This window comes from Anastrepha obliqua, chromosome 3, assembly GCF_027943255.1.
Source record: "Anastrepha obliqua isolate idAnaObli1 chromosome 3, idAnaObli1_1.0, whole genome shotgun sequence".
In the NCBI taxonomy this organism is placed as follows: domain Eukaryota; kingdom Metazoa; phylum Arthropoda; class Insecta; order Diptera; family Tephritidae; genus Anastrepha; species Anastrepha obliqua.
The window spans coordinates 24896719-24909087 of record NC_072894.1 but is presented as its reverse complement, the minus strand read 5'-3'; the positions used below and the strand labels follow the sequence as shown (position 1 = coordinate 24909087).

Below are 12369 nucleotides of genomic sequence, written 5' to 3'. Positions count from 1 at the left end.
TTTACGATCCTTGGATTCTGTGCCTATAACATACAGCTCGTACAAGAATTGAAGCCAAATGGCCATCGTTTGCATCGCATTTTTGCTGATTGGGCTCAAAAACATAGTCAAGAATTTGACTGATGGAAAAAGGACCATGGACTCGTAGCCACGGCGGGCATATGTCGAATATCATATTCAAAAAACAAATGTCATGAAATTATCTACCGGATTATAATAAATGAAATGCATCCCAGTCCGGAAATATTTATGTTTTGTATTGTCATTTTAAGCTCTTAAGCTTTTAAAAAACACCCTTTATAACGTGATATATGTATACTTATCCAGCATTACTGCATTGGTGTGTACATACCATAATTCAAACTTCAGGGTATTACTAATTTATGTAAAAATTACAATTAATTTCAAAACAAAAAAAAACCAAGCTACGAAATTTTAAACTTAACTTAAAACAATAAAAAACTCGTGCCTGATCGAAGGATTTTTTTTTCTAAAACATCGATTTTTTTAAACAATTTTTTCTCAAAAATCTGAAAAATATTTCTGAAAAAAATTCGGTCAGGCACAAGATTATCCATTGATAAAACTAATTTCTCTTGTCCGATTGATTTTAGATGAATCTCCAAGGACTTGTGATGGTCACCGCAAGGGACCTCTGGAAAAACGGGCTCCACACAAACAGCGATTACTTTTACAATTATTAATTTTTTTGTTTTGAAATTTTGCTAAAGTCAAGTCGAAATATGATGTTTAATATGTTTTTATTTTTGTAAAATAAAGCAATTGACTAGCACAAAAAATTATTGAAAATCATCATTTTTTCGGGCCTCTGACTACCCCTAACCCCTTCACCGGTATAGTTTTTGGAACTTCCCTGCAGCCAAAAGGAAAGGATTATTCACATCCCGCAGCAAACGTCGATTCACTGTTTGAGGCTTTTTGAATTCAAACTACTTATTCTTGTTTTCTCGTTTAATTTAACCACAACAAAATTGTTGTCGTTTATTTGCGATAATCGACATGTTAACCAAGCAGCTGGTTTTGTCTTATCGATTTTCGTTATGAAATGGGTAACCGAATGGCAAAGTCGTTAAAATTGTGGTTGATAAAAGATGACACAGCGAATATCGTTAAAATGTGTTAGTGAATCGCACCACTGGCTTGAATCAACTTTAGGATTTTTACTTGTATTAAGGACACATACATACATACAATATATGTATGTTCGCTTCAGGTACAAGTTTTAGCTTGTTTTTGTTAAAGTCCTTTTTAAGAGAAATTTTACTCTTATTAGTTTTTCAGGTGTTAATGGCAGCAGTTCTTGATCGAGAGACAGATATGAGCTAAGTTGAAATGAGTTTATAAGACTTAGGGCGCATAGTATACTTTTTTGAGTAACATCTTTAGCTATATTAGCTGCAATTCATGTTCAGCGTTTCCTCAAACGTACATATTTAATTAGCGTACTTTAAAATAGTGATTTTTAAAAAAAAGTATTTCGATGAAGAAAATACCTTTCCAAGGAGCCTAAATCGGTCAAGATTTGGTTGAGATATTCCAGTTTTTCTTAAACCATCTTCTAAAAAAGATGAAAAATAGCATATAAATCGTATTATTTTAACTCCGTTGATAAATTTTTAAGTCGCTGACCTGCCACTTAAAGCCTCGGAGTCAACTCTGAGCTGGTGCTATTCTCCCTTTACCCTTTCGACTTCCCAAATTAAACAACCACGTTCTCCCGTTTTTATCGGAAGTTAGGTATCTTGGAGTGATACTTGACTCCAAACTCCAGCAAAAGTGCCCAGCACCAGCAGTGCGCCGACCTAAATCCCATCAATCTTCTCCATTATATCAACAGCTCTGGCTGGCTGTAGATATCTGCCTGTTGGAGATGCCATAATGGTATCAAAACGGCCTTTAGTTCTACTTGAGCAGTGCCAGACTGTCATTTCAACCATTTCACCGACCTACCTTATGCTTAAGTTCTTCTTTTATCATTGGTTGTTTTTTTTTTAATAAATATTTTTATTTATGAAAAGCTCGATTTTTGGCGATATGATGATGCTATAAACTATAACTCTCATTGTCTATGAGTAACAGCCAGTCCAAGTTATATTTTACCAAAATGTGCGCAGGAATATAGAACTCGGCCCGAATTTAGTGTTCCTTACTTATTACTTATATTATATGTATGTATGTATAGAAATTTGTGTCTTCTAATACATCGTATTTGTCATTTTTATATAGAAGTACAGTAAATAATTAATAACTTTACGAGGACCATGCACTTATAGTTCAAAATTAATTTAGCCGCCAACACGCAAACAACCATACTGGCGACGGTAATAAGACGGTAGCAATTATTAGCACATGTCATTAGTCGCACTGAACAATTGTTAACGTGACATTGAATATGACTTGTACAAACAAGTACATGGACGAGAGCAACGAGGCCAGTAGAACAAATATACTATACACAGCTGCAAAAATAGCAACAATTACAGAAGCACTCAGTAACACTCAGAGTGGCGGTACCCGTTTACTACGTCAACATTTTCCACACAAACGGCTCACTCTCATCCCTTTTACACTGCCATTACGCATTGAGAAGGCAGCGCTCAAACGGTCGGCCAATATGCTTACGAATACATGCTTGTGTGCGCATACTGCAGCTAAATAGTTCCTTTGAATGATGAACACCAAATGGCATACATATGTATGTACATGCAATCAAATTGCAATGTAAACGGCAAATACGAATTTACACGTGTATATTTACTAGGTGTGCCAATATTAGCCGAACATCTGTGACTCATCTTGGGGTATAACTTTGTTAATATGAATAAAAATTGAATAGCTGCAAGCATTTAAGCATACCATGAAATAAAAACATCTACAATTTAAAATAAACTGATTGAAGATTGAATATTTAGAGTGTATTTAAAACGCCTTGTGATTCAGGAACGCTGTTGAGCTAATTGCAAAAATATGCACAAATAATGTAACATTTAGAGCGAACTTTTTCGAAAGGACAAAGTGGATTATGTGCGTCGATTCATCACTATGGATGAGACTTGGGTCTATCAGCATTATGCTGAATTAAAACAAGAGTGGTATGAACCCGTTTCTTCGGCTCCGAAAGGAGTTCATGTCCAGAAATCGGCCAAGAGGGTGTTAGCATCAGTTGCTTGAGATGCGAAAGGAATTTTGTTTGTGAATTACTTGCAAACTGGTAAAACAATAAATTTTGAATATTATTGTAACCTTTTAGACCAGCTGAAAGAAAAAATTCGCGGAAAAAGACTCAGTTTGCAAAAGAAAAAATTTTTTTCTCAACAAGACGGTGAAGTGTCACAGGAGCATTCTAAAATCCATGAATTAAAGTTCGCATTGTTGGAGCATTCACCGTATGCATCAGATTTGGCCCTAGCGACTTCCATCTGTTTCTAGACCCAAAAAAATTTATGAGTGGCAAGCGTTTTTCATCAAATGATGAGATCATAACAGCCGTGGAACCACATTTTGCAGATTGTAGAACCACATAAATTGGAGTCTTGCCGGGAGAAGTGTATTGATGTTCAGGAGACTGTGCTGAATAATAAAAAGTATTTCAAATCATAAAATTGTGTATATCGTATCTATAATATCGGTAAAACTTATTGCACAACCCTGTACTAGGTATTGTATGTAAGATTGCATTGAAAGAATGTGATGTCTGACTACAGAAATGATCCTGTGAAGCAAAGTCTTCCCATTTATTGTATCTCGGCCAAAATCGCATAAGCGTTTATCGCGCTAATCAAGAAGAATAAGTACTGTGAAATTGCTCATTATGCGCAGTCCTTATAACGAAACAAATAGCATCGCGATAATGAGACGTGGACATTATGTTTTTCCACGAGACGAAGACGACCGGCGATTACACAACACTGACCGGGCAAAGTTACTGCTGCAACAATAACAACATCAGAAACAAAAATTCTTATGTTTGAAATAACGAACCATCAAGGGAATTAAATTTTTTTTGCCATACAATTTTTTTTTTTTGCCTCCAAACACAACGGAAATAAGCCAAAAATCAAGGTATAATCTAAAATTTTATATTTTTCATAAAAGTTTGCTTTTAAAACAATTGCTACTTACTAAATACTGAAAAGCTTGTCTCTAAAACTGCTAAAGTCTGTTGCACATTTCAAATAATTTGCCAAAAATTACTTTGTAGCTTTTCAACACATCAAAAATATCGAAAATTACAACAGATTAAAACAACCAGTATTTAAGTAATCAACTGTTAAAAAATTTCAATATTTCAATCAGAGTAGTGACTCTTCGTGATAAACCCAAGTCTCATACATAGTGATGCATCGATGCACAAAATCTTCTTTATCCTTTCAAAAATGCTCTAAATGTTGTTGAATATTATTGTTCACAGTCGTATTTGAATGTGTTTTTGTTTCATTGTTGGCGAATGTGGCACCTATAGTGCACACAGCTTTCTGAAACCTAATACCTCAGTTAAAATATTGCGCTTACACTGCCCAATGAGATTACTAGGGATTCTCGGCCTACGACTCGATCAGCCACTCGACGATTTTTCACTACGATATCTTGTATTTTTTCTACGGTTTCTGATGTTGTTGCTGTTAGACGCCGTTGAGATGGATCATCTTCAAGGCCTATACGACTACATTTAAGGAGTTATATACAGTTAGATTTTTCAAAAAATCGATTTTATTTTCTTAATGTACATATATTTAAGAATACACACAGAAAATTTAATATCGTTCCGCTGAATATTTTCGAAGTTACACGCAAATTTGAAAAGGCGTTTCAGAGTACTTGAAAGTGCTTTTCAAACTTAAAAGCGTTTTTCTCAAAACGGTGTTTTCAAAGTCGGTGACCAACATTAGTCGAAAACGGCTAAACCGATTAGTCTCAAATTTTAACACATGATTCTTAAATATATTTTTTAGTAAGTAAGTTAAGATTTTTTCTTAGCGATAAATTTTTTTTATAAACACTTTAGGCCGAAATTTTGGTCAGAAATCGATTTTTTGTTTTTTTTTTTTTGAAAAACCGCTATTTCGTCAAAAAACGTTATTTTGCTTATTCATTCAATTAATTACTAGATTTAACATTACCTTAACGAAATCTGCTTGGTTTTTTAATTTCAGAGGATCCAGTTCAGAGATTTAGTGGTCCCCGCAAAACATCTTTTTTGAGAGGAGCACCCGGAGATCAGCTGTAGCTCGTTTTCAAATAAATATTTTTACTAATACTAAATCTTAAAATACAGTTAAAACATAACATAATATGTATACAAATGCTTAGATCAATAAATTTAAAAGTTTTATCAGAAACAATTCCACAAAATTCGTTTTTTTCGGCTTTTTAACTGTATATAACTCCTTGTATTCAGCAAATTCTACTGTACTATTTAATCACGAAAAGCTCTTATACAAGTATAAATAAACTTTATAAAATTATAATCCTAAATTTATTAATAGATTCGGAGTGGACGGAAGAACCTGCGTGACTCCCATAAACGCTGAAGAAGAATAAGCAAACTCTCTTCCGGTAGCAGTGCAGAGACACCAAGAAGAAAATGGAGACGTCATTCAATGTTGGCTTGGATGTTGTAAACTATGTATAGACGGTAAGTGATTATTACTCCAAAAGGCTTTGGCCAATCAAAATGTAATTTAGAGTTGAGTCCAAAGTGGAAGTGCGTATAGGATTAAAGGAAAAGAAACAAAAAGATTTAAGGCACATAAAATATACGAGTTCGAGTACAGTAACTTAACATACTTGCTAGTAAAATATTTACGTGATTTTATAAATTCATATAGTACATATATGAATATGTATATGCACTCTTACGAACGTTGCTTTATTGACATATGTACATATATTTATTTATAAGAATGTATTGTGTTGTATTTTTCAGCAATATTGGATGCAAAAATATAGAGATATGGATTTAGTTAACGAAGATCCGGCTATCACAATTGAAGCATCAAGCGAAATGATCCGAGGAGCTATTTTGAATACACGTCAACATAAATTATGTTCTTTTGATAATTTTCACTATGTGCCCATATGTATATATGTATGTATCTATGAATTTGTATGAAATAAGAGTCATTTCGAATAGCTTATGATTGTGAAGCATTTTTCATTTAATAGATATGCATAGATACATATGTGTGTTCAAATAAATGTATATTAAATTGCGTTACTGGAAAGAAATTCTTTTAGTTTTTCACGCAGCTTAAGTGGGTTTGTTGATGAACGGTTGTTGTTGTTGTAGCAGCAATACTAAGCCCTGTCAGTGTGGTGTATATCACCGGTCGGCATCGTCTAACTCATCTAAAGGTAGGCCTAGGAAACTTACTGTTTCGACAGGTTGGGTGCGGAGGGAGAGGGGTGTTATATGAGTGTGTTTAGTAGGGTATATGAAAAGGTGGGTAGTGTCGAGCGGTGTGCCTTCACATGCAGGAAGGCTCGGGCTCGATTCGGGATAAGTAGGAGTTTGACCTGCTACAGTATCCAGAACGTATATTTGCCAGTGTTACACGGGTTTTCCGGTGAAGCTGGAGTTCTTCATCTGCTGTAGGAGGAGGTTGGACTCCGATTACGGTTTTCGGTAATCGGTAGCTTAAGAAGGTGGTGATGGTCTCCCGATGAATGTCGTTTATTATCTGTCTAAGTACTGTCCAGTAAATGTCTATTCGTTTTGTCTTGAATCTCGTCGCCGTAATTGAGGAGGTGTCTCCTGACGTGCCTGGGAGGTGGCTCTGGCTCAACCAGGTGTCTGTAAAGGTGAAACCTGCGGTAGCACGCAAGCAAAAACTGTTTGATGAGTAGTTTATTGTGCTCCTTTACCGGGAGCATCTGTGCCTCGTTGTGAAGGTATTGAAGAGAGGGCATCAGGAGGCAACCCGTTGCTGTCCGAATAGCAGTGTTTTGGCAAGTCTGAAGCTTTATCCACTGCGTGTCACTAGTACATTCCCATGACAGCTGGTTCTACGTTACCGGAATGACTCGGGTTTTTCCCAACCAAGGACTGCGGCTCCAGTAAACTAGCCTTGCCTAGTGAACCGTTTGATGAACGGTTAGTATGTGTTGGTATATACCATATGATTCCAAACAATTCGTTTCTTTTCTCCAACGGTCCTGTATATTTTCATCGAGGACGTGCTGACCACCAACAAGTTGAATGGTAAATAGTTTCTGTCATTTTATAACTGTATGAAGCTATGAATACGGGCGTTTTTCAAAACACCTGTGGGTTTGTGTTCGAACAAAGTATCATGTTCCTAAATGCAACCCTGAATTCTTTGGCGATGTATTGTGTTCCTAGCATCTCTGATGTTCTCGATACGCAACAAAAAGCAACGAAGGTATCATTAAAAAAGCTGATGCAATATGTGTACATGGCGAAAAACGAAGAAAGGTAAGTTTTAATGAAATTGTTTTTATCATTATATGGCAATTTTATTTAATATTTAACTTTTAATATTCAAAGTAAATAAAATGTTCGCGCATTAAGAATTTTTCAGCAATGCCGCAGAGCCTTTGGTAAAACTTGGGGTTTGAAACCTACTCCACACTCCGGGAACTATACAGGCTGCAAAGAAGTGTATGTTTATGCATTACGGGTGCCATGGATACAACCTACTCTAAATCCTACGCTTGATTTGCTCCCCTTGGATCTTAAAATACAATAGAAAGCAATAAAAACAATGTGTAAACTCCATAAATATGGATTCTGGCACGAAGAGGAAGCTTCGGGATACAGAGAAATCTTTAAGTTGTTATCTGAGCAGTATGCACTGTTTTTGGTACTTAAAGTCGACCTGATACCCATAGTTTCATTCGGAACGAAATTTGATTTAAGATTTCCATTGCGTAAGTAATGGAGCAATCCAGAATGTATTCAGGAAGGTTTGACGGATGTTTTCTTTACCGATGGTTCCAAGAAAAAATAAGGTCTGAAGCCGGATGGCCAAGCGTGGGTCACCGGCGTAGTAAAATGGGAAGTTAGTCGGTGTTCTTGGTAAGATTGTGTCGTAAGGTACTTCCGAAATGCCATTCAATAATTCCAAAAGCACAAATTCAATTGCAGCATGACAGCTGGTAACGGGTTGGCGGGTGGTGATCAGCTGATCTACTTCTAATTTTGTAGTGAAATCTTTTCACTTGCAAGAAAACAACTTCTTTCTAAATTATTGAAATTTTGTGGATTTTGTTGTGCGAATGGAATATTATTTGCTTGCTATTTGCCTGTTGTTGCTTGTAAAGAAACAAATTGTCATGAAATGATGAGAAAGGCAAGTATGGGTCTTTAACTAGTCGCAGAAAATAGAAATGAATCTATTGGGTGCGCAACTAAATAATGGCTGATTGTTTTTATTCCTTAATGTATTGCCCGTTTTGATCAATGACCCTTTGCCATCTTTCAGGCAGCATCATAATCGCACGTTCATAAAACTTCTGGTTTTTTATTAGCAAAAAACTGAATCAGGTACGATTTGACATCATCATCATTATTGAAAGGTTTACCATTCAAGGAGTTTTGTAAAGACCGAAACAAAAAGTAATCAGATGGTGCAAGGTCAGGACTATATGGCGGATGTGGCAAAACATCTCAACCAAGCTCCAATAATTTTTGCATTGTCATGATGGAATACAATACTTTTTCGCTTTTCTTCAACTGCATTGTTTAGTTTCGTTAGTTGTTCAATGTAGACATCTCAATTGATCGTTCGGTTGGGTGGTAAGAGTTCAAAATAGACAATTCATTTGTAATCTCACTAAACTGATTGCAAACCCTTCTTTTGATGAATATCAGCTTTTGATGTAGTTTGAGTTGGTTCACCTGGCCTGCTCCACGATCTTTTCCGCTTGATATTGTTGTAAACAACCCATTTTCCATCGCCAGTTATCAGTCGCTTTAAAAATGGATCATTTTGCTGCTGTTAATTCGTTGCGTTAAATGCGTTTCTTTCAGTTCGTGAGGAATCCATGTATCGAAGTTCTGAACAAAGTCAAGTTGTTTTAAGTGATTTTCAATGCATGTATGTGATACATGAAGCTTCTCTGCAATCTCATGTGTTGTACTGTGACGATCCGAATCGATTATTGCTTTGATTAGGGCGTCATAAACTTCAACTGGACCAGAGCGTTTTACCTCTTTGAGTGGAAAATCACCAGAACGAAATTTGGCAAACCAATTTTGACTCTGCCGTCCTTTTAAGGCTTCGTCACCATAAACAGCACATATTTTTTTATAAGCTTGCGATGCGGTTTTCCCTTTGCGTAAATAAAAAAGTAAAATGTGATGAAAATTATCCTTTTGATTTTCCAGTTTTCAACGAACGTCAAACGAAACTACACAACCGATCAAAAACTTTACTGATTGATAGCTGAATTGCCAACTATCAAATAACAAAATGTGTTTTACATTTTTACTACGTCTACAAACCTAAAAATGCAACTGAAGCCATCTATGAGTGAAATCCACAATTACTTAGTTGCCAACCCAACAATTATTTTCCCACCCAACAATTATTTTCCCGTAAAAATAACCGACGGCAAGAAATCCGTCCCCGCCGCATTTCTGCGCAATTTTATGCTATCAAATGTGTTCTAGTTTTGACAGTGGATACCCGTCAATCCGTTACCCGCTGTCCGCCGCAATTATGTTGAAGGGTTAAGTGAAGTCGTAATTAGCATCACAGGCTGCCATTAAAATATTGCTAAACGTTTTTTTGCACTTATAATACAAGTATCCGCTATTTTTTGGCCTGGTTATTCGAATGTGCTTCCCAATGATTGCTCCCAAGCAATTTGCCATGCCAGCCTTTATATAAAATTTGTTTGCAATTTCTCTAAGTTCGCTAACGTTCGGAGGTGACAAATAAATTTCATGCAATTCAACGCAAATAGCCTCACTTGTTTCATATGTATATATGATATTTTCTGCACAAGGTGAAATGACAAGTTTGTAAGCCCAAGCATTCACTTGTACGTTACGTACCAGTGGCAAGATTAATTAAAATTATTCATGCATTAAGGATAAGAATATAAACATTTCACATTTCCTTGCAATAGAGTTACTATCAAGCGCGTCTCGGGGTCGATTGTTGTTCTTTCCTTTCTGTTAGAAAGTCGTTCCATTCTTGATTGTAAAAGGGTCCATAGTAAATTGAAGCTTCCAACGATCATCCTAGTTGTTTTATGAAAATGTTGCTCATCTTTTCCTTTAGGTGCTTAATGCATGTCTTGAAAAATCCCAGTCATATTAACTAACCGAACGCACCATCTAAGCTTAGTTCCACTGAGTTCCTCATATGCTTCATAAACTTCAATTTTAGCAATCGCTGCTGCGAAATGATAACAAGTTCCTTTTAATTTCTTCTTAACCAAACACAAATGCTAGCCACACAAATTTCAAATGAATAAAAACGCAAAACCTCTAACTCAACTGATTTGCTTGTCGCTGCCGCTTTCAAAATATTTATGAAGCTGGCCTGGCATTTGCAGGCAAGAAACCGACTTTCTGTCGCCATGTCGTAAAGTGCCTTTGTCAATGTGTTTACACTATAAAACAAATCGCAGTGTATGGGAGTTCGTCTGATGAAGTTCGTCGTGAATAGCAATGTGTGATTTTGCCGCTGCTGCCGGTCGACAAAATAAACTCTTAGAGAAAAATGTAAACAAATTTTCTTCACAAATGACTGCCTCACATGCAGAAATGTCTTGCATATTTTAAACAAAATATTGTGATAATTTGAGATCATTGAAAAAATTGGAGACTCATAATTCACTTTTCATTTTACTTCCATTTGACTGAGCGAAATGTTGCGTCAAATATCGTCGGATGATATCACTCCGCCAGACGAAGTTCACTAAGCGATTTGACTCCGTTTATACCATTATTTATATAATTTAATGTAAATATTTATAATCATATTTCATATAAATAAGTGAAAGCCAGTAAAAAAAATATAAGGAAGTGCGAAATTCGGTTCGGATTGAATTTTTATGCCAGCGTATATTTTCGTACAATTTAACTTGGGTGCGGGTATAATGATTTCATTTGTTATTATCGATGACTTGGTAGTCCTGATTTTCACAGAGAATTTTTTGTAAAGGAAACATTTTGTTCGTGGGAGAGGGGCGAAAGGGGTAGGTAGAGTGGTTTTTGTTTTCCGTACTGGCGACACGCTTTGTGTTTTTTGTTCGTATTGTCAAATTTAAAGAAGTAAACGTCAAAAGCAACGAATGTTGACGAAAACGTGTGACCACGAATGCAACATCAAAAGAGAATTTCCAGTGTCCCCCATCCAGATGACTCTGTGTGTAAATCTGGACTTAGATTCGAAAAATTAGCAGCCAGTCCAAATTAAATGTTACTAAAATGTGCACCGTCCAAACTTAAGCCATTTTTACTTGCTTAAAAAATACCGTTATATGGTAGGAGGGCGTGGTTATTGACTTATTCCACAAATTTTGTATTCAAAACTGCCTCGAGTATAGAGTAATAAGTGTGTCAGATTTTATTGAAACATATTAACACATTTTTATTACATACTCGTATTATCAAGTTCTCGAGGGCACAAACGAACGGCGGGGCAGAGATGAGAGTATTCTGGTATTTGGTATGTACTATTAATGAATATCTGTATTTATCTATTCCTTTATGCTGTTACATACAACTATTTTGTGAACAAAATTATAATACCCTTGAGCACAAATGCGCGCGGGTATAAATATAAAATTCTCGAAGTACACCTTATTTGGAACTGTGCTTTTTTCATTGCGTGATTGTCACTTATTCACCGTCACAAAGCTAAGAAGACGAGGGACGACAATGACGTGCATACGCACACAGATGAAATGTATGAAGTGGAGCAATGATTTTCTTTAAAGCACAGCAGCATTTCAACCTACGTGTTTTTCACTTTCGGTCGCACCGACTTCATTTACACTTATAAAAATATACGCAGCACTTTTAACACATTTTTGATACTTTTACACTTTAGATATGTATGTATGCAATATTAGTAATTTATGTGAGAAAAATATGAGTTAGTTGATTGCAAACGAACGGCTGGCAGCTCAGCCTTGTAAACCGTGAAATATATCGCCGTTAGTGGTTGGTATGCGACCGTCTGGCACTATGCGATATTTCTAAATATTTGTTCATAATGTACAATACTATCCTTGTTGTTCGCAAGGATGTCCGGTTTGATGTGCTCAGAGCGTCTCCCAACCTCAATACACTCATTGTTGACGAAAGGGTATGGACGTAAGCACTCTCTTCACCGTTTTATAGGGATGTATATGAGTGTGGTGAATAAT

General features: G+C 36.0%; 1 protein-coding gene across 1 annotated transcript in view; it reads right to left on the bottom strand.

Moving 5' to 3' along the window:
* LOC129241507 (uncharacterized) overlaps positions 1–11984 on the bottom strand; it is a 65455-nt gene extending 53471 nt beyond the window's left edge. The window contains exon 1 of the mRNA XM_054877876.1: positions 11959–11984. The gene's annotated coding sequence lies outside the window, so the exon portion shown is untranslated. The remainder of the gene's footprint in view (positions 1–11958) is intronic.
* Positions 11985–12369: the final 385 nt, after the last annotated feature.